The following is a 22,964-nucleotide window of genomic DNA, read 5'->3' as shown; positions in this document are numbered from 1 at the left end:
GCTCCTCTGAGGTTACGTTTTAAATAACCTAATGTATGGTTAGCTTTGGCAGTAATTTTTTCTATGTGGGTCGTCCATGAGAGATTTGGTAAAAAGTGCACGCCAAGGTACTTGTATGACGACGCAAGGGTGATTGGACTGTGATTAAGCAAGTAAGAGAAACGGTGATTAATTAGTCTGTTTACGGCTAAATGTCAATAATTGGCAATTATCAGTGTTAAGGGAAATTTGCCATCATGAGCACCAGTTATTAATGCGGTGTAGATCTTCTTGAAGGGCGATGTGGTCATTAGCATAGCGGATTTTGCGATAAATGACGCAATCGTCAGCAAACATTCTGAGTGTTGAAGTGATGCTTAACCGTAGGTCATTGAGGAAAATGAGAAACAGTAAAGGGCCTATTACACTACCTTGCGGTACGCCTGATGTTACATCAATTAGAGGGGACGAATTGTTATCAACAGAAGTGAACTGCTTACGAAATGATAAAAAGCTTCTTATCCAAGAAATTGTTAATGAATCAAGGTGCAAGGATGAGAGTTTCGCGATTAAACGACTGTGTGGAACGCGGTCGAAGGCTTTAGCACAGTCGAGGAATGGAATATACATTCGATTTGAAGATTTTCGTCCATACCGTGAAGCAGCTCATTAGTAAACTCGAGTAGTCGTGTCTCACATGATAACCCTTTTCTGAACCCGTGTTGTTGTGAATAGAAGAAACCGTTGACTTCTAAACATAGTTCCGTGTTAGATGCAATGATGTGCTCGAGAAGTTTGCAAGATATACATGTCAGCGATATTTAGCGATAGTTAGCAACATTAGTTCGTTCACCAGATTTGAAAATTGAAATACCTTCTCCAATTTTCCACTCGTATGGTATCTCTCCTGTTGAAAGGGATTGGCGAAATATATGAGTGAGTATGACGCTGGAATGAGCCACGGAATGTTTCAAAATTTTTGAATTAATCCCATCGACACCACCTGAAGTACTTAATTTTAGATTGTTAATCAATGTCGCAACACCGTCAACAGTAACCGTCTATTGGGCTCATGTAGTCATTCCGGGGCATTAACACGTAGGAGCATTAACACGCGCCACGCTGTGCACAGGGTGGCATAGCCGCTGCTGCTGGGCCTTGCAGAACAGCCGGCATTGTAACATTACGGGTTAAAATTTCTCGTCGATTAAAAGAGCTCTTTGGAGTGCAACGGGACAGTAAAGGCCAAACTATACAAATGAGAAATGAGGCTCGCAAGCGGTCTCGGTGGCCACGAAACATTTAACTAAAACTGCGCACGTGCTACCGGATCGAATTTAGGCGCGCAAACATGCGGCAGGTTGCTCTTCGGTGGCGTGCAGGGAGACATGTATGTGTAGCCGGTTCATGAATATTCACTTAGCAGGCCCCATTAAGGAGTAACGTGAATCAGGTTTGTAGCCCGCCAGCTGAACGTAGAAAGGAAAAAGATTATGTTCCGGTATAATTGCGTCTGATTCCGGCCGGATAAATACGTAGCAGACCAAAAGCTCTGTTACACCCTCGTTGACCGACTGCACCGTCGGAGCAAATAAGGCGCGGTCGACAAGTCCAGCGGAGGACGGTATGTTGGTCCGGTTGCTGAAAAATGCGGGTGAAGCCGGAGGCGATGAGGAATTAAGGGCAGCAATGCAGCCCAAGCAACACACTGCAACAAGGCAGCGTTGTTGCGACCATTCGAAGCTGTCGAAGGTAATGAGCTTCGCGTGATCTTCGAGGTCAGTAACTCGCCACTCCCTGTCGCCGCGAAGTGTGCTACCAAGGTGGGTGGGTGCACGTATAAAAGAAAAATTAGTCAAATGATGGCGTGTGTGTATGTGAGAAAGAAGAAGATGCGGGTGGAATGGACCCCGAAATAGACTATTTCTTTTTCCTAACGTGAAATAGCTCAGTCAAAATTGAAAATTTACTATAGCGAACTGGACGATATGAGGCCGAATTCGTAGCAAGCTCAGTGCATTAGGCATCCTAGGCTGAAATGTCGGCCTCCTTTCTCGGTCTGGTTAGCAGCAGTTCGGACGCTGGATGCGTATTTTTGGGGCATTTCACCTCTGTCTTTCCATTTGATATCTAGAGCGTGATATGAACTAGTTTGATAAATATTACTGTATTAAAAGGTTGTGTACACACACACCACATATGCAGTTCATATTTCCACCAAACTATGTTCGCTATATTTTCGGACATATTTTCACCAAAATCAGGAAGTATACAGGAACAAGAGAGACTTGTCCACCACGACAAACAGCTATCTCGTGAGCGGTAAACCATAGTAAGCGAACATTTACGCTTTCAGGAAGTTTTCGTACATTTAGAGTACGCAGCGTCTGTCATGGACGTAGAAGTAATGGGATAAATCGCCGAGCACCACGCACGCAGTGTGGCTGTTGTCGAGCGCTTGGACCCAAATAAATAAATAAATAATAGAGTTACTGTGGATTGATGGGTCCACCAAACAATGATAGCACTTTATTTACGTCAGGTTAGCAATGCAAGGTGCTGAAGGTGTGAACAGGAAAAGATGCAACCTGGGAAGCGTGGCGAGAGTGCTGCATTCTGCTACGCGATTTTATCGGATACGCGGCAATAATTAGTAAGCAATTAGTTAATTAGGCAACAGTTGCTAATTAGTAATTAATAATTAATTAGTTATTAATCAGTAATTATTCGGTTAGACATTGAGTAATTAGTCATTAATTAGTAAGCTGTTATTGATAACCATATGTCCATTTAAAGTGGCATTATTGAGTAATTAATATTAAGTAATTTATATTATTTAATTAGCATTCAATTATAACCGTTAGACAATGTGACTAATTTGTTATCAATTATAATTATTCAGCAATTAAAACATAACCGTCACTAATTAGTAATTATTCATTAATTGGTCATTAATCAGTAGCAATTTGACTAATATTAATTAGCTAGTTACTACTAGAAAATGCTTATTGCTTGTCATATGGCCATATAAGGCGGCATTAATTAATAATTAACTAACTGGCTAAGCAACTGACACAAATTAGTAATTATTAACTGAATTGTCATCAATTCGTAATTACCTAAATAGTCATTAATTAATAATAGATATTTATGAATTAGCGATTATTTAGCATTTAGTACTAATTAATTATTTAATTAGTCATTAGTTAGTATGTAAGCATTGATTGTCATATGAACTTATAAGGCACGCATTCGCGCATACTGTAGTCCTGGTTGCGCGGTATTAGTAATTAGCTCATTACGCAACTGCTACTGTTTAGTAATTAGTCGTTAATTAGTAATCTGCAAGTAGTAATTAGTAATCAGTGTTCAGTAATAAAAATTATTAATGATTTATTTCACAGCTACCACTAATGAATAATTGTTAATTAACTAGTCATTAATTAGTTATTAATCATTGATTGGCATAAGGTCAAATAAGACACGCATTCGCGCATATTGTGGTGGTGCTCTATGAGTGGTCGAGACCTTCATGACGTCATCTCGTCTCAACCAAACAGAGCTGCCGCAAAAGCGTGGCACTTGCTGAGAACAACGATGAGGCCTTTATAGCCTCATCGGCGTGGGCTTAGGGTTTTAAATAAAAGAGATGTTTCAATCGAAACCTGGGACCGTATTCCGAGTTTGTGTCGTTATCGAAAGTGTCGCTATCTCACGTGACCTCGAGTCATCTGATTGGTCGAAACACCGGAACCGGGTGCTGCCACTACAAAACTAGAAGAGGTGGCAACATCATGTTCCGGCGTTTCCACTAATCGATGACTCGAGGTCACGTGAGATAGCGACACTTTCGATAACGACAAAAACTCGGAATGCGGCCCCTGGGCGATACAGAACAAGTTTTGTACACATGCCACAATTCCATTATATCCTGTTACTTTCCTTACCCTGAATCTTCATTTAAAGTGCCTGCCTGCTTTCACTCGGAAACGGCAGATGACGAACATGTGTAGCAAGCGTTACTTTTCACCACGCCACAGAAATGCCCCGCTCCTCCTCGTTTCAATTGTGTGTGCTAGAGGGCTTTTCTATAGGCTTGTTTAGAAGCTTGTGTTGAAGGTTCAACCTGAATAGGAATATGTTCTGTGCATACCGTATCCTGCTGCCTCTTGACTCCTGATCGGAGTGGGGTTAAGGGACAGTGTGGCAAGTTGGGTCTTGAAGTATTTCTCCTGAATAGTAAAGGTGGGGCTACGGTTCCTTCACTTGGCATACGGTGTACGGACCATAGCCCTAGAGTATGGTCGTCTCCCAACGGTGGACAAGTCCTCGGACTAAAATGTCGTGATCCGTGTGTGCCTCCACGGAGTGGTATCTGGTTTTGGGCGTTATTTCACAGGTGGTGAGTTTTCTCGAAGTTTAATATGGCACTTCAATCGCTGAGGGCTGCACACTGTAAACTGAAGTGCAGTACTTTCCTGTATACACTGCCACGGGTTTAATGCTTTGTTTGTACTTGTTTGTTTCTTTCTTTCGTTCTTTCTTTCAGTTCCCAACACGATGACCATGATTTCCAAATAACTCCCACAACGGCAAGCAACTTTTGTAGTCAGCGCTGAGTAAGCCTTGGAACAGAAAGCTCGCTCATCCTTTCTCTGAGTGAATGACTAGTCTGGAAGAACCACACAACACACTGGCTTAGCAATTCTATTTGAAGGGCATGAAGCTGAAGCGCATGAACTGGGTCATATATGCATTGGCTCCGGGAGCTCCTATAAGCAAAAAAGCGCGCGAAGTAAAAAAAAAAATGAAATAAAAGCTGCACTCGAGTAATCGGACGCAACTACCGCTAACATATCACGGTCAAATAACTGCTGCTTTTTTACCTACGTGGAGACGCAAGGTCAAGTTGCTGTTTACAAAGCAATGGAACGCGGAGGAAGGCTGACGAAGATCGTGCTCGCGCTCTTTGTCGAGCGGATAAGCGACCCCGTGTCAAGTAATTGAGACGCATGGCAGCAGCAGCTATAGATGGGTCTTCTCCGCGCATCACGCTTAGGCTCCGCGTCGGCTAGTGCGTAAAGATCGTAAAGATCACCTGCCAATGGAGAGGCCTTATGGATGTTCCGCCGCTCGTTCTCTCTTCCTCTCCTCGATCTTTCTTGAGTATCTGGCAGCTGATGGAATTAGAGGCCCGCTGCTGGGGGCTGGCGTCAGCCATGGCGGGCTTGTCATTCTGCGAGCAAATCGCTAATGACCCACGAGGAGACAGATTCCTCCCCTTACTGGACATGGGCACGCGGCTCAGGCCTCTCGCCTGGCCAGAACCGGTCCCCTCGGACAGCGGCCGCGATGATAGACTCCCATTGAATGGCCACCCGCACGCGAGAAACAATTACGCAGACTCGCGGGACCGCCGCCGCAGCTAGCTAACGTTCCTGCATGCAGACATAGCAGTGCCCGGTTGCTGCCAGTGCACGGCGGCTCGCGGGGCGTATATTTAGACGTTCGCGGCGCGTCATTTGCGAGTCTTAGCTTTGTGCCGCCGGATCGCGTGTGCACGAGCGTGTGTCCGCAGATCTCGCTGCGACCACAATTCAAGCCCGCGGTCCCTCCGAGCAGCTCTTTTGTCAGGCCGCTCTGCTAGATTACGCTCGCTATTTGACAAACCCGCACGCGGATGCAGCGCTTGGGATGGTCGAGTCGTTTGTTTCCGGAATGGAGTACCTGCCTATCTTTGACGGTGCAAGGTTATTTTGCTGACGGTTCATCCGTTTGCTGTTTTGTGGGTCGGCAACGCAGAGTAATACGAGAGCGACGTCTTCGTTCGGCCACGCGCCGATCAATGTGTGCTCGTATGCTCTCCCTCTTCCTGTTAGTGCGTATGGATAGATGACACGATATCTCTACGTCCTAGCCGTTCCTTTTCCCTTCGCAGCTGTCCTAGGATTCCTTATTGTATTTCGCTGAACATATGCCAATGCGCGCAACCCATTCAGAAGCTTGCGTGTTGTGCAGCAGATAACACACTGTAACACGGTAAATGTAATTGAATTGCTCATCAGGCCTAAAACACCATTGTGGCTACAAGGCACACCGACTCGAAGACTTCGGATTAAGTCCGACTTCTTTGGGTTCTTTAACATGCATACTATTAAGCAATCTGATGCAAAATATATGAAACCGTTTTTGGGACAAAGTGCTAGATATGCCATAAAAAATTGGGGGGGGGGGGGGGGGGGGCGGCACTCAATGTCCGACTTTGGGTAAACACGATAGCCAGATACTTTGTTGGTCGAGTTGGTAAACATCCATTGTTAATATAAACAGCGCGAACAGGAAGACACAGGACAAGATAAAAGGAAGCCACAGGAACAGGACAAGCGCTGACTCACAACTCATCCTAAGCCTTTACTCCAAGGCCCAGATAAAAACAAATATGAAGAAAACGAAGCATTCGCGTGAAACAACCCCTGGGTTCACTTGCTACACAAAAAGTCACTCAAAAAGAAATCTGCTTGCTTGAAAGAGCAAGAGAAGTTTTGCTGACGCACTTAATGTCCCGTGAAATAAAATATGCTTCAACTAGTTCTCTAGTCAATTTTTCTTTGTGGCGATAAAAAATCCTAACCTGGTCAAATAAGGGAGTACACTTCTTCTTCTTCTCCTTCTTCATTGTCCCACAGGAATGGCAATGTGAGACTAGAAATGTTTTGTCCTTGCCACTTTCCAAGTTGTTCCGGTGTTCCAGTAGTCTCTTGTTAATACAGCGCCCTGTTTATCCTACATAACAGGCTCCACAAGAGAGTGGAAACCTGTACACAACACCAGTCTTGCATCTAACAAATGGGTCTCTATGTTCCACCCCACATTCTTGCTTCTTCGATTCTCTTTCCTTTTGAAAAGCCGGGCAAATCCTCTTCATTTTGAGCGGGGTGGTCAATGCTACATCAACACCATACCTCTTGCCAACAAACCCGCCGGGGTGGCGCAGTGGTTACGGCGCTCGACTACTGTTCCCAAGGACGCGGGATCTAATCCCGGCCTCGGCGGCAGCTTTTCGATGGAGGCGAGAAGCAAGGCGCCCGTGTGCTGTGCGATGTCAGTGCACGTTAAAGAACCCCAGGTGGTCGAAATTTTCGTAGTCCTCCACTACGGCGTCTTTCATAGCCTGAGTTGCTTTGGGACGTTAAACCCCACAAACCAAACTAAACCATCTTGCCAACATTTTTGAGGCCATGTGAAACGCTATGCGCATACGGTACCACCGCAACCTTCCTCTTCTTCTCAGCCAAGCAGGGCAGGGATTTCTGCCTGAGCGTTTTTTTAAGGCTCTTCAGTAACGGGCAACAGGCCTCATTAATAACCGACTCCCGATAACCGGCCTTTGCAATTCTTGTCAGTTGCCTTTCAAAACTGTTGCCCATGCCGTGGTAGCAAGATGCCATGGCCGGTTATCGGGGGTGGTTATTAATGAGGCCTGTTGCCGGTTACTGAAGGGACTTAAAAGAACGCTCAGACAAAAATCCCTGCCCTGCATGGGTTAGAAGAAGAGGAAGGTTGCGGTGATATACCGTATGTGCATAGGATTTCACATGGCCTCAAAAATGTTGGCAAGAGGTATGGTGTTGATGTAGCATTGACCACCCCGCTCAATATGAAAAGGATTTGCCCGGCTATTCAAAGGGAAAGAGAATCGAAGAAGCGAGAATGTGGGGTGAAACATAAAGACCCATTTGTCAGATGCAAGACTGCTGTTGTGTACAGGTTTCCACTCTCTTGTGGAGCCTGTTATATAGGACAAACAGGACGCTGTATTAACAAGAGACTACTGGAACACCGGAACAACTTGGAAAGTGGTAAGGACAAATCATTTCTGGTCTCACATTGCCATTTCTGTGGGACAATGAAGAAGGAGAAGTGTACTCCCTTATTTGACCAGGTTAGGATTTTGTATCGCCACACAGAAAAGTTGACAAGAGAACTAGTTGAAGCATATTTTATTTCGAGGGACTTTAAGTGCGTCAGCAAGGCTTTTCTATTGCTCTTTCAAGCAAAGAGATTTCTTTTTTGAGTGACTTTTTGTGTAGCAAGTGAACCCAGGGGTTGTTTCACGCGAATGCTTCGTTTTCGTCATATTTGTTTTTATAGTTGTGAGTCAGCGCTTGTCCTGTGGCTTCCTTTTATCTTGTCCTGTGTCTTCCTGTTCGCGCTGTTTATATTAACAATAAACGCGATAGAATTGATGGCTTCCGTACCGGCTCCTACCCTCGCTGGCTCACATCGGCTCATATGCCCTTTGCTACCTGTTTATCACTAATATTTTAATCTGTGTCTCTATTATCTTGTACATACTCATTAGCATACAGTCGTCCGCTTTAACGAATATCCGCTTTAACAAAGCCACACAAACGGGCCTGAGATGTCCATAGGGGACATCGTGTCTAATTCATGACCCAACGGTTCTGGAAGACTGGACTCCGATCTCACCCTCGATCAAGGTGAAACTCGAGTTAGCAGCGCCTGTCAAATCGGCCAGGTCACGTGGTCTCATGACGTCACACATGGGATGACTAGTGAGTGTGCGGGCATATCACTTAATTTTACGCTACCACCTGCCAGGGTCATACTCGTGACTTTTCGCTCACAACGTTGGAAAAGCCGATGCAAGATTTTCTGCAGAACGGACCCGGGCATTTAACGCTACAGCCTGTAAAGAAGGGAACGTCAATACCGCCAAGCTGTTTATCCTGGCAGAACGTTCCCAGCGAGACCATTAAAAAAGGCAGCATTTCCACCCAGCTCGGATGTGGGCACTTGTAGCAAGGCGACGAGCACGTTTACATACTCAAATAAAAAAGAAACGAAGATTAGCTTTGGTAGACCGATCATGTATCCTCTTTGGCCAGGGCTAGTAGCGATGAGACACCAAGCGAACCGCAGTACTAAATATGTGTGTCAACAGAGCCGAGCGCCCATCAAAGTGGCTCAGTGATTTTGGCATCCGACTGCTAATCCCAAGGTCGTGGGTTCGATCCCGGCCGCGGCGGCCATATTTCAGTGGAGGCGAAGTAACAAAAAATGCTTACGTTCTGCACAGTACGTGTTAGCATACGTTAAAGAACGCCAAGCTGTCTATATATTATTACGAAGCTCTGCACTACAGCGTCACTGTATAGGCTGTGTCGCTTGGTGAGGTTAAACGCCGTAATTCGTAATTCACAAAATAATATCAGGCTGTACCTTGTAAACTCATGCACAGTCGGGCTTCTTAGGCCAGTGGAATAACGCAGCGTGTCGAAATGCTTTGCACATGCGTTAGTTCTCCATTCTTAGAGATGACAGATTCCGCCATCCCCCACGTCTAGATACTGCATATAAATACCAGCAGCCGACTTGGGTATGAACGGTTTCAGTTGCGTAGTAAGCAGCCTAATGAGTCCAGTGCCGGCTATCAGGTCAAATACAGTATACGGAGCGAGTCTTCGAACGGCACTTGTCGCGTCCTGATGAGGCTTGAAACAAGATCATATGCATGCTTGTCGCAGTGGGCCGCAGTTTGCCGCTGTAGGCCTAACTCATTTTTTTTTTTTTAAGCATCTCGACTACTCGCGACATCAGTACATCGAATATCGAAACGTGGCGCCGACACGGTAAGCGACAAGACCAGTCGAGTGCCGGATTCTGCAGAGGCTCTTTCTTCGGGTTATTGGGGCGCTGTTTCACGGTAGAGCGCCTTCCGTCGCTAATAACCCGACTCTGAAGACAAAGCTGCCGTAAGAAAAGATTGTGGACGCCTTAAAGAGCCAGAAGAGGAATAACATGTGTCGCGAAGAGGGCGCGCAGTTTTCAGATCAAACATATCGAAGTAGAGGGTAAGGCAGGACAGGAGCTAAATGGTGCAGTGGCCAGAGAAGGACCCTGCCACAGTAGCTCTCCTTATGCAGTCGCTCGCGAGAGGCCACAGCGTCCGGTCGGCGAAGACACCGGAGCCGAGCGGGCGCATGTCGCGCCTGGCAAATGATGACGGATGAAGCGCGCTGAAGCCGCCGACGCTGGAATGCTGCACCGAGCACGGCCGTGCGAATGTGTGTCCGCGTGCGGTCGCGGACGGCGCAGCGTGTCCCAGAGACCACGCAGAGCCGCTTTCCCCTGCATTTTGTTTTTATCGTCCTACATACAGGCGCTTTATGTATGTCTTGTCATCGAGAGATAAAGGCGTAGTATAGCATTCCAAGTTTGGTCCCTGCGATGCGAACAAGTTGCGATAGCGTCGCACGTCACTTTTTATCTTGCTCATTCTGAGGCGGTGGTAGAGCACGTAATGCGGATGTGGTCGAGATGTTCCGGACGAACGTCCAATCGCTGACATTTAACGAATAATTTTTTTTTCTTTTTGCTCTGCGCAGCGACGTCCAGGCTACTGATGCGCGCCCCCTGCGTACGTTTGTGCGTGTGGAGGGTCTACGTGCGCCGGAGCCGTACTACTGTCTCGACAGAAACGACACCTTTCAGCGTTTTGGCATGGCATACTATACGCTGCTACTCTCTTTTGTGTCTTTCGCCCGCAACCCGTCGACCGCTTGTCGCAGCTTGAAGTAGGCGACCTCCTGTTCCCGAAATGCCTTGCTGAATGGTCCACTCTTCCCACCTCCCTTCCTTATTTTTTTTTTTGTCTGTAGCGAGAAAAGAACTGAAAAAAAAAAAGAAGAAGCTGAAATGCAAATCTCGCTGACAGCCTGAGCCGCCGACCGAGCGTGTGATCTCAACACGCGCGCACCCGAATTGGGCGACGCCGCTACTGACGCCCCGCTGCCAGCGGCGAAGAAACGCCGCGCGTACAAAGGGTCCCTTTTCACACCTGCCAGAGTATTTTTCTCGCCCGGTCGTGACTTTGGAAACGCTGCCGAATCAGACAGGTTGGAAACGGGGGCCTCCCTTTCTTCGAGGCGATGCTCTCCCTTTCCGCGCCGCTGCCAGCGTCCGTTTTGTGCGCAGCGCGCTGGAACCGCGGTGGCCCGGTTCCCGCGGCCGCCGGCGCACGCACATCCTGGAGCGGCGATGCTGCGTCGCACTCTCTGGATGTCGCTCCCGGAGTTCCCCCGCAGGCCAGGCAGAACAGGCGCCTTGCTATGCGTCGAGGACGTAATCCGAAAGCAAAAAGGGCCGACCACGATGTTCCTGCACGCAAGCGGTTCCTTTCAAGAAGGGGCGGCGCCGAAGTGCCGCTCCAGCGGCTACGTGATAGCGCGGGCGGTCCGAGATGTCGGGACTGCTGAAAGCGCGAGCATCCGCCGTGCAGACGCTAAGGAGGCAGGCACAGCCACTTGTGTCGGCAGAGGGGACTTGGTTATATTTTGTGCTCGTCAGTTCGAGAAACAGCAACAAATGAGGAAGGCCGCAGGGTGATGCAACCTCTGCCGCACTACTCGACAAAAACTCAAAAAGAAGTTATTAGCTCCCTCTCTCCCTTTTCGGTGTTCAGAACGGTGATGAGTCGTTAACGCAAGCGTTCGCCGTCCGTAATATGAGATTTTGCGTTGACCTTACTTGCTGACTTAATGCATCATTCACTTGCGATATCTCGGACCTAAAAATAAGCTAAACCACACATCCGAGGCTAGTTGTCCATACTAAATGGAATTTATTTCTGCTCTCATAACCTGTTCCGTTCCGCATACGAATAGCCAAGAATTAATGTGATCCACATTGTCTTGAAATCCAGAGAATGCACATTTCGTCCGAGCTACCGGTTCATTCCATTTCATTCAGCATGAGTGGCAAGTTCTCGTAATACTTTATGAGAGTACAAGTTAATGAAGTTCTTCAAACTCACGCCGTTATATTCATATACACGACATCCTCCTAAACTAAGGCCATTCGTCGGAAATTCAACTGGGTTGAATTTACTGACGAAATGTATTCACCTGTTGACGACGGCGTCCAGTAAGCGGCCACATTTGCCGGTATTTCTGAAACTCGACCGCAACTCGGCCTACAGGCCATTAAATGAAGTATATCAATATTGAGCCTATATACTTCAGCATGCATTAAGGGCTAGCTGATAGTGCACGCCTATACGGCACACAATGAAGTCACATCCTTCAGAGTACATACAATATCCCATATTTCGTTACGTAATATAAGCAATTTTCCCTAAAACAATGAGGACATCGTTTTCTGATATACTTTTCGTATTATAAGTTTAGACAAAACAGCTCTGTTATTAGCTCAGTGATAAACATCGCTGCTCCCACTAAAGATGATATGCGGCAGGTATATCCCGGAAACTTGGCCATTCTCGCAGTTAAACAATCACTCGGACTTCCCAGACTTCTGAGACAGGCCCCAACCTACATGTGAGCATTAGCTACGCTCAAGAGGTAGGAAATGTCATGCTGTTGTGTCCCCATAGTGCACTGACAACAAAGCAAACGCTACCCACATAATCGAATCCTTGCTAGCATATTTATTATTCGCGCCGTAGGAGCGGAATATATTATTTATTTATTATTTATTATTTCCGAAGTACTGCTAGCCTTCACAGAAGGCCTTAATTAGGCAGGAGTGGGATTACATGCATTGTTAAAGAATAAAACACACAGCAGAAAAGAAAAGCCAGCTTAACAAGAGGAAAACCTAAGAAATAAAAAATCATCATCCCGGTGTCGACCTGCCACCAAAAAATAGATTAAAAGACTCCCACATCAACACGCTGTTCGCACAGTGAAAATGACCACCAGAAAAAAAAGTTAAAAGAAAAAAAGATACAATAAAAGCATACATATGAAACCACATGCGCAAGGAAATGGTAAGAGCAATACAGGAGCAAAAATACCTGAACAGATAAACAACGGCAAACCACATGTACAAGAAACGCCAACAGTAATAAAGAAGCACACACGTGAATATACCATGAAAAGTTCTTCAATTTTGATAGCAGAGACTCGACGGTCGGGCATTTTGCAATATCAGCAGGAAGTGCGTTCCACTCGCTGACTGTTCTAGGGAAGAAAGAATTTTTAAACACGTTGGTTTTGCAGGTGTACTGTTTCATTCTTTTTAGAATGATTTGCACGTGTGCTGCGCCGAATAACAGCTTCGATACATAGCTTCTGGTTTATTCCTAGCTTAGAATAGTAGAGAAGATGCATGTGCTTCAGTCGTTCATGAAAGCGACGTAACTGCAGAGGATCTAATGTTTTGTAAGCTAGAAGTTTTATTTCTTGAGTAGACTGGCGTAGGGTTCTTCGCAAGTAACCAAGTTTTTGCATCGTCTTTTTTTTTTTTTTTAATGTAACACACATGTTCATTCCATCTGAGATCAAAGGTTAGAAATAAACCTAAATATTTATAACTTTTAACGGATGCTAGGAGGTGAATAACAATGGAGTAGGGAAAGGTTAGGGGCTTCCTTTTACGAGTGATTGTCATTGTTACTGTTTTCGTCTTATTTATTTTCATTTTTCATGCTGTGCACCAGTTTTTTATGTTCGCTAGCGATAAATTTAACTCCAACTGGTCATTTGGAAGTTTAATTTCATTGTAAATAATGCAGTCATCTGCGAAAAGTTTTATTTTCACGGACGCATTGCTGATGATATCGTTAATAAATACTAAAAAGAAAAGAGGCCCCAGAACAGACAACTGCGGAACGCCCGACCGGACCGGCCCATAACTGGAACACGCACATTCAATCGGCACGCACTGGTGCCGCGACGAAAGATGCGCCGCTATCCAGGAAAGCAATGTGTCATTTCTAAGCATTGATTGCAGTTTTAATAACAGCTTTTAGTGGGAAACGCAGTCAAACGCTTTCTCAAAATCTATGTAATTGTGTTTTTCGAGATAAGTGGATATGTGTTTAAAGATAATATGTTCCATAATGTTTCTGCATGTGCACAAAAGTGAAATTGGTCTGTAAGACGAAAGAAGTGTTTTGTTTTCTGATTTGGGTATCGGTGTTATTTTAGCATACTTCCAATCGTTAGGAAGTTCTGCTTCTGACAGAGATTTCCTAAATATGAGCGATAGATATTTAGCGCACCATTCTGCATACCTGAAAAGAAAGGCATTGGGTATCCCATCAAGTCCCTGCGACTTCTTAATATCAATATCAAGTAAGAGCGATAGAACGCCTTCTTCAGATATACATATATTATTTATCGGAGGGTTCGTGTTATTGACTGCGAACTGCAGTATCTTGCCGTCGTCATCTGTATATATGGAGCAAAAAAACTGATTAAAAGAATTCGCTATTTTATATGTGTCATTGACAGTTACATCTGCAATCTGCAAGAAATATGATGGTCTTGAATGGTGATCAAGATGGCGAAGAGCATCTCCTTCGGCACTTTTCTCAAATATCTATAGCCATCTGTCGACACATTTTTCTTGTTATAGGGGTAAACCAAATATCATTGATTTCATGCTTTATTGAAACTATCCCATTTGTTCATCAATACATTTATTTTGTACATACAATCCTTCATCTCAACTTTTTTTTTTCATGCTTAATTTCCGAGTTTGTGCGTTCCTAGTCTTGAAGCTTACAGAATCAAAAAGAAATAATTATATAGGTAAATAAATAATTTGAATTTCAATTCATTTATTTCCAACTCGAGGATGAAGGGCCATTCAAGTTTGCGGGCATCTCCCAGAATCACAGAGGAAGTGTTCACCTTGGGTCCACGCCTGTTCAGTCTGTTCTGATTCTCGTAAAATGACCCCAAAGTCGCACTTCGGCCGTGTCGCGAGGCAAGAAAAACAGAGCAGTTAGAGAGCACAGCGTAAGCGCAGTTTTAGGATCGGCGCTAACTGCTCAGCGTGTTTCTGGTTTTGAGTACAGAGGGCACGCACGGTCATAAATCACCGAAACGCGGCGAAACACGGGCTGGGGAGAACGCGCAGCAGAGGAAGGCATTGTCGGTGTCTTCTCGGAGAGGCGCTTGTCCATTCGTCCCTTTGAAACCGCCGCCCGCGCGCAACCGACCAAGGGCAGCGATCGGAATGTTTGGGCTGGCCGGAGGTTTGTTTGTTTGTTTGTTTGTTTGTTTGTTTGTTTGTTTGTTTGTTTGTTTGTTTGTTTGTTGTGTGTGTGTGTGTGTGTGTGTGTGTGTGTGTGTGTGTGTGTGTGTGTGTGTGTGTGTGTGTGTGTGTGTGTGTGTGTGTGTGTGTGTGTGTGTGTGTGTGTGTGTGTGTGTGTGTGTGTGTGTGTGTGTGTGTGTGTGTGTGTGTGTGTGTGTGTGTGTGTGTGTGTGTGTGTGTGTGTGTGTGTGTGTGTGTGTGTGTGTGTGTGTGTGTGTGTGTGTGTGTGTGTGTGTGTGTGTGTGTGTGTGTGTGTGTGTGTGTGTGTGTGTGTGTGTGTGTGTGTGTGTGTGTGTGTGTGTGTGTGTGTGTGTGTGTGTGTGTGTGTGTGTGTGTGTGTGTGTGTGTGTGTGTGTGTGTGTGTGTGTGTGTGTGTGTGTGTGTGTGTGTGTGTGTGTGTGTGTGTGTGTGTGTGTGTGTGTGTGTGTGTGTGTGTGTGTGTGTGTGTGTGTGTGTGTGTGTGTGTGTGTGTGTGTGTGTGTGTGTGTGTGTGTGTGTGTGTGTGTGTGTGTGTGTGTGTGTGTGTGTGTGTGTGTGTGTGTGTGTGTGTGTGTGTGTGTGTGTGTGTGTGTGTGTGTGTGTGTGTGTGTGTGTGTGTGTGTGTGTGTGTGTGTGTGTGTGTGTGTGTGTGTGTGTGTGTGTGTGTGTGTGTGTGTGTGTGTGTGTGTGTGTGTGTGTGTGTGTGTGTGTGTGTGTGTGTGTGTGTGTGTGTGTGTGTGTGTGTGTGTGTGTGTGTGTGTGTGTGTGTGTGTGTGTGTGTGTGTGTGTGTGTGTGTGTGTGTGTGTGTGTGTGTGTGTGTGTGTGTGTGTGTGTGTGTGTGTGTGTGTGTGTGTGTGTGTGTGTGTGTGTGTGTGTGTGTGTGTGTGTGTGTGTGTGTGTGTGTGTGTGTGTGTGTGTGTGTGTGTGTGTGTGTGTGTGTGTGTGTGTGTGTGTGTGTGTGTGTGTGTGTGTGTGTGTGTGTGTGTGTGTGTGTGTGTGTGTGTGTGTGTGTGTGTGTGTGTGTGTGTGTGTGTGTGTGTGTGTGTGTGTGTGTGTGTGTGTGTGTGTGTGTGTGTGTGTGTGTGTGTGTGTGTGTGTGTGTGTGTGTGTGTGTGTGTGTGTGTGTGTGTGTGTGTGTGTGTGTGTGTGTGTGTGTGTGTGTGTGTGTGTGTGTGTGTGTGTGTGTGTGTGTGTGTGTGTGTGTGTGTGTGTGTGTGTGTGTGTGTGTGTGTGTGTGTGTGTGTGTGTGTGTGTGTGTGTGTGTGTGTGTGTGTGTGTGTGTGTGTGTGTGTGTGTGTGTGTGTGTGTGTGTTGGAAGTGCAACCATCGGCGTTGTTTGTCTTTGTGACTGCTTGGCACCTCTTGCGTGCGCTGAGGCAAGATTTTGGAGAGAGCGTAAATCGGAGATGTGGGTGGTTACGTGCGCGACCCCTCGCTGCTTTGAGCATGTTTTGTGTTTGTTTTATGTAATATGCGTATGGCAGAGACATATGTGGCACAGCGATTGGCCAGCCCATTTGAAAACATAGCATGTTATTGGCCACAGAGTTGCCTTTCTTTTATTGTTCAACGGCCTAGACTGGAAACTTTGGTAAAGTGAAGGAAGTGAGCGTTGAGACAGTCGAGTTCGAACGAAGGTAGAGTTCTGACGAGTCGAGTAGGAGAGAGGCTAGGCTGATTGAGGTCTCCAGAGACTCCGGCCTAAAGTGTAGCAGAAGGCCACGGCTTGATTCTACTAGCCTCTGACCTCCGATCGTCCACCCATTCGCTGTTATGCTTTTTATTTTCTGATGTCGCATCTGACCACATTGTTGCAAAATAAGCTGTAAATAAATGTGTACAGTCTCCGAAGGGAAGTTCTCATCAGCCACGCCGCAACAAAGAACAAAGAACGGGGCCCCAGACAAAAAACCTGTCTTATGACAGCTTGAAAAGTACCTAGAGGCCCATAGAAGGCAGCAGTTGTCACGGTATACATTTCAGTGTAAGTTTCCATTTTCATACAAAATCATAAACAAAGCCCGAACACAACACATTAACAAAACATTTATCATACATGCAGACACTTCCAAGAAATTAACATTGTTGTATTTCACAAAAATAAGGGAAAACATTACAGTTCTTAGTGAGAATTTCAAGGGTAATAACAAAGATGTGAACACAATTGTACATACATTAGTTTCATGGGTTATAAAATACCTTTGCCAATCTAAATAAATCTAACTAAATAAACCAGCTACATTTCTGCGTCGTGGGAGCACGACATAAAGGAGAGTATACGACGTTCTCCCCTGTCTGTACGATCATTTCTCTGTGATATAATTAACACTTTGACATTTCACAGCCTCCATTCACGACTGAAAACAAACTTGAATAAGTAGATAGCCACCGCGTATGCAACTGCCAGCCGGCAAAACTACAGGAAATTTTCTGCTATCACATCATCATTTCTCTGCGCTTTTTAAGAGTGAACCTGTTGTAACAACAGACGGTGTCTGTACCAACGTCAGAATGTTACGTTGTTACAGCAGAAAAGTACGACAGAAAAAAACTACAGCTGCAGAAAAGTACTACAGGACATCAGAAAAGTCTAAACTCTACCCCCCTCCCCCCCCCCCGCCCCCCCCCCCCCCAAAAAAAAAGCAAGAAAAGAACATCAGAAACAGGAAATCAGAAAGTCTGAGTCTGAATTATACGGAATATTTTATTGTATTTCTGGCATGGTTCTGTCGTTCTTCTGTCCTGCTGGCTGCAATTTATTTAATTGTAATTTTTCTCAATCCCCGTCTCTGTAATTTCATTTAGATTTAGTTCTTATTGTTTTTATATTCTATTAGCACTGTGTGAGTGGAACTGTACAGTCGTGAGCTTTATGAAAGGGAACGCACAAGCACGTGGCAAATAGCCTCGTCCAGAACTAGTGATGAAGTGCGAAGGCGGCGTGGAAATGATGTGGAGAGAGTATAGCTGTTCCTTCCCCTGACTGAACACAGGACACTATGCGCAACTTATGCATCGGCAGCTAAAGATTAGTGCAGTGTTGTGCTGCCGTCAAATGGTATCCCCGCTCACTTCGCGCAAAATCGGAACAATGTCTGATAGCGATGAAAGGACGCGCGTTGATACGGATCATTTTGGCGAAGCCTGGGGCCGGATCACGCATCGTTCTCAAACGGATCACTCTCAAAATCGCTCTCAAAGGCCTATGTTCTATTGGTCAATTCTGACCGGCGGCCATATTGGTTTTCTGCGTCACCGGTGGACATCATCAGACGTCATGAACACGAAAGAAACGATGACGTTGAGCACCTAAATATGGCCGCCAATTGAGAGCGTTTTGTTTTGTTTTTTTTTTTAGAGCGACAGAAGCAGTCTCAAACGCTTGAGAGCATTTTTGAGAGTGAAAATGGCGGCCGCGTACATTGCGATGCGCCGCTGTCAGGCATTGTGTCGGCTATCCACGTCGAAGGATGAAGCACGAAGACGCGTTTGATTTGCCGGACGAGTTGTTCCGACTCTGTTCAACTCGAGAATAAGCAGAAAGTGGAGTGACTGTGCATCGATTGCCGACGAACATCGATGAACGGAGGCTTGCAGCCCAGTGCGTCGTCACCGCGGCGGCAAGTGCACCGCATTTTTTTTTTTTTTTTGCTACCGGAGGCTTCCAACCACGATTACACCGTGCTTCCAACGTACGTAGGGAATGTAAGATCGTTTGCATCCCACACTGCGACGGTAGCGGACGCTATCGGGCTGATTGCCGTCAAGGCGCCGCGGGGAGATATTGAAACAAGTCGCTTGGCAAGGGGTTCTACGCACGTTGTGAACATAATAATAGTGAGTAGATTTTGTTTTTGACTGCGTGTGTTTGGCTATGAGTTCGGAAGATCATAGTAAACTTGTATTGTGCCTGTTTTATGTCAGATCTGCGACGCAAACACGCGCATTTTGTGAACCTCGCTGCCCCGCCGGACCCACGCCTCCTCCGCGACGCGTTCGTCTAGTGGTACACTTGTGCACCGAAAGGTGAACGAAGGTCTGCTGAACACTTGCGTCTTTTTCCTGGTTAAGCTTGTGTGCGCTTCCTCTGCCCAAGGGATGTGCAAGACAAACTCACAGCGGGCCGTGGAAGAAACATCTTTATCTCACTTCAGAAAGGGTCCATCCATGGCGGTGCGGGAGGTCAGCGGGGTCGTCGTCTGGGAGGGCAGGCAGCGAGCGAGCAGCAACAAACCCAAGAGCGAGGAGCCCGATGCGACGGCGTGCGTCTTCCTTTATCACCCTCGCGCGGGACCGCGGTTATCCCGGGAACGAGCGTGGAGAGAGAAGGGGTAAATTGGCGGCGCATCGGTAGCCGCGGGAAAAGGGCTCCCTTTAAATGTGGCTGGCGCAGTCCCCGAGGGTCCGTCCATGGCGGTGCGGGAGATCAGCGGGGTCGTCGTCTGGGAGGGCAGGCAGCGAGCGGGCAGCAACAAACCCAAGAGCGAAGAGCCCGAGGCGACGGCGTGCGCCTTCTTTTATCATCCTCGCGCGGGACCGGTTATCCCGGGAACGAGCGGGTAGCCGCGGGAAAAGGGCTCCCTTCAAATGTGGCTGGCGCGGTCCCCACGAGCTCTAAAAAAATCCGTGTTGGTCATCGAACGATCTTGATTATATGCATTGACGTGTGCAATGGACCACTTATTGTAAGTCGGCTTCTCTGCAAATTTTTTTTTTTTTTCAACCAAAAGGTCTCGTTCCCACTCGTCCATTGTTTGAAGAAACGCACAGAGGCAAGTTCTCTTTTCAACAGTTGTCTTCAAGAAGATCTAGTGAACGCTGTCAAAAGGGTTCAATAGCTGTATACCTGCCCTTTATATTTAAAGTACAGGATGAAGGGACTATTGATTGTCCAGCGCGCCTTGCTCCTCGATGACTGGTCTCGGGCCATTTGTCCCGCTCCCTGCCTGCGACATATTCGCGACTCGAAAGTGAATGCGCCGTAATAACGCCTGCTTCTTTTCATTTCAGCAATGACCAAGAGTGTTTTCTGATAACAAGACCTTTTTTTTTTTTAAAACAAGCCTTGCAGGGAGAGTCTGACTTAAATTTCGGCAAGAAATCCATTTCCTGAATATGCTGAGACTGGCTATATGCCAATGAATGCACGTTGCAGTGAAATTTTGTTGTTAACATGGCCAAAGCAATAGGAGACAAATATTTATAGTGTTGAAATTTATTTGCTGCCTAAGAAACCGTGGTGCTTGTGTTATGCAGGTAATCATAGCACGTCATTTATGTCAATACCTAGTTACAAGGCTGTCCTTACAATGATGCTTGCCTAAACAGCATTTGCGCACGTTGTCAGCATTCCTACGAATGTTTACGATTCTGGCTGTGGGTTACTTGGTATGGATCTTCAATTGTATGCTAAAGCATGCTCAAAAGCTGTTGAGATTAGCAAAAGGTGGGCCTAAGTGGATGTCATATTTTGGTTATGCAGGAGACGGCAACTATACCCACTGAAGTCATGGCTGATTACACCAGTGCCAAGCCATCCCAGTCCCAGCTCCCTGTCCCTTCTCTGCTACTGTCTTGAAGCCTGGTACAGTTGGCTGTGGTCACTGTGGTGTAAATATGCTTAAACTGAAACGTGCAGTATTACAACAAGGCAGTAGATGTTCATGATGCTGATTGCAATCAGAAAATACCACCAACAAAGATCTTTTTAGTGCCACTTATATTCAGTAGAAACACTTTTTATTTCTTGGTAGCAACATTTCATTTGAGTGTTTTTACTGCAGAATAGGCAGCATATAGAGAAGCACATGTACCTTGATGTACATTGACCATACAACATTGACATGTACATTGGAGAATAAATTATTAGGCTCAAAAAAGCCATTCCCTTTCATATTGAAGCCACCTATACAAATAGGTAGTGTATGCATGGTGCAATATACAAAATGCTTATATATCAGATATAACGAAGCCAGCTGGATGGTAGGCTATTAAACATCTTGCTCTCTGCTGTAACAGCTGCTAGGAGAATAGTGTACTTTACTATGCTTCAGTGCCAAGAATAACTGCTAAATGACAAAAATCTTATTGACAATAAACTAAGCATAACAAATGCATTGCTGGGGCGATGTGTGAATAAAGGCTATTTTACACAAATAAAACGTGCAACAATGTCAAGAAGAATGCTAAACAGCTTGAAGACAGTAGAGGAAGCAAAACTATAAGCATCCAAAAAATGACTACGCCATAAACGTGTGATAGGTACACCTTTACACAGCTACGTTTGTCATTGGCATTTATTTTCCAAGCCTTTTCAACAAATAACAAAAAAAAAATAATCTTCTGTTCAAGCTGACATTTTAATAGAAAAGGCTTGTACATAATTCACACAATATTGAAAAAGAATGCCGAATGTGCATAAAATGAACATATTTTGAAACACTACAGAGACTCCTTGATGGATATAAAGGCTCTTGAAAGCTAGTACACATTCTCCACCGTCGAGATATCTGCACACCTCTCTGGTGGGCCCTTTGTCATATTGGGATCGCGGAAATTTAACAGATTTACCAGCTCGCCTGTGGCATCACACACCAGCATGCATAATACGCCTGCCTTTCCCGCCGACAGAGTGGATACCGTCTAGCACGAGCAGGCACTATGACAACGTCAGCGAGGCCTTCAAGCAATGTGCGACCAGCACCATCACTCTTCACGCTGCGCGAAATGCAACATCTTACCCTGTTCAGGCCTGCCTTTATCGCTTTTAATTTGAGGTTTCGTAGAACAAACTCGTTCCTGCCTCGGTGACTGTAAAATAAAAAATTCTAAATAAAGTGTTTTGTTTGTCTTGAACAAAATAAACGGAGCATAAACATCATTCTCTGTACCTTACACAGTGCTATTGTTACACTTACACAGTGTGAACAATAGCAATTGAACAAATGCAATGGAGCAGCAGCAACATCAATCGGAATATCAAGAACCGAGCCCAATGTGTCCAAAGTCAACTAGTTGCGAAGCACAGCAGCTAGTCACCGTGGCTTACAGGAGAAGTCAGTGGCGGAGGGTCGTGCGTCGGATCTCGTTTCCCGCACTGCAGTCGCGAGCTCTTGCATAGCGGCTGACACCTACTTTACTGAACTGCCAGCTTCGATCTGTCGGCAAATGTAATAGTGTAGCCTTCATTTTCCTCTTGTATTTTCTAAAGAAACAGAACACTAGATCACATGGCTCCCGCTTGTCATCGCTGGTAAGCACTGATGGAAAACACTGACTCTATTCTGCAAGTCGACTGAGTCGATTTTCGTGACAAACACTTTCACCAAGCTATTCACTTCGGGTTCGTAGCCTTCACTGCGTTAATTCAGACAGATTTTTCCGGCTACTAACGACATCCGCACAGGGCCTCGATTTTAAACGACGCGTAAAAAGCAGCAACTAGCCAGGAAATCAGCAGTTTTTTTTTTTTTTTTTTTTTTTTTTTTTGCAGGCCGCCATGTTCACGCCTCGCTGTCGTCAGAGGACCCTCGCGGCGAAAAAAGTTACCTACGAGCACATTTAGTTGTAATACTAAAAATGCTTCTATCTTTAGTTACCGTTTTTTAGCCTTAAACAATGTTACTTAGGTAAACAGAACATGTATACTTTTATTCGCTGCGTTTTCACGAAAAATGTTTGCACACGGCCTGCTTATCATGTAAATAAAAGTTTCCGGGGCGGGGCTCTGCTATTAAGCACCCTAGCCTTGCTTGTAATTGGTTAAAGCCGCGATGTTGTCACACTTCACATGTCTGGCCCTCGTCATTTGACGTCACGCTCTCAAACCTGAGAGCGATTTTGAGAGCGGTGCGTAATCCGGCCCCTGAACCGCGAAAAGGACAGGGGCGTGAGGGAGGCACAAGACAAAGCGTTTCGT

General features: G+C 45.7%; 1 long non-coding RNA gene across 1 annotated transcript in view; it reads left to right on the top strand.

Moving 5' to 3' along the window:
* Positions 1 to 20,937, top strand: part of LOC146202998 (uncharacterized) — a 115,234-nt gene extending 94,297 nt beyond the window's left edge. The window contains exon 2 of the long non-coding RNA XR_014702328.1: positions 20,529 to 20,937. This is a non-coding gene — a long non-coding RNA (uncharacterized LOC146202998). The remainder of the gene's footprint in view (positions 1 to 20,528) is intronic.
* The last annotated feature ends 2,027 nt before the right edge of the window (positions 20,938 to 22,964 follow it).

Source organism: Amblyomma maculatum, chromosome 1 (genome assembly GCF_055883805.1).
Source record: "Amblyomma maculatum isolate TAMU_Amacu chromosome 1, ASM5588380v1, whole genome shotgun sequence".
NCBI classification, from domain to species: domain Eukaryota; kingdom Metazoa; phylum Arthropoda; class Arachnida; order Ixodida; family Ixodidae; genus Amblyomma; species Amblyomma maculatum.
This window is presented reverse-complemented; position numbering and strand designations above follow the sequence as displayed.